Here is a 423-nt window from a genome sequence, read left to right on the forward strand (position 1 = left end):
TATGCAAATTAGCCGCCATCTTTGTTGGCGGTTAACCGCCATCTTGGCTGGCAGTTAATTTGCATATCGCCCTGATTAGCCAATGGGAAGGGTAGCGGTCGTACGCTAATTACCATATTTCTCTTTTATTAGATAGGATGATGACAATTTTATTTCTTCTATTCCAATTCTTACATCTTAACAACTTTTGTTTCCTTGTGTTAATAAACTGGCTAGGATTTTTTCTGCATTTTGAGGTGGGTCATTTTATTTTGTTTTTAAATCCCCTTATTAGGTGAATTATATTGATTTTCTAATGTAAAATTAACTTTTTATTTCTGGAATAAATTCAACTTGGTCATGATCTTTTCTTTTTTTTGGTTATTTTTTAATTTATTTTTATTTTTTTATTTTTTATTTTTTAATATATTTTTTATTGATTAA

The 423-nt window shown here is 28.4% G+C and overlaps 1 protein-coding gene across 2 annotated transcripts in view; it reads left to right on the forward strand.

Annotated features, from left to right (window-relative positions):
- The window catches only part of POC1B (POC1 centriolar protein B), a 101592-nt gene that overhangs the window by 60754 nt on the left and 40415 nt on the right, over positions 1–423 (forward strand). The gene's annotated exons all lie outside the window — the stretch shown is intronic.

This window comes from Myotis brandtii, unplaced genomic scaffold, assembly GCF_000412655.1.
Source record: "Myotis brandtii unplaced genomic scaffold, ASM41265v1 scaffold967, whole genome shotgun sequence".
NCBI classification, from domain to species: Eukaryota; Metazoa; Chordata; class Mammalia; order Chiroptera; family Vespertilionidae; genus Myotis; species Myotis brandtii.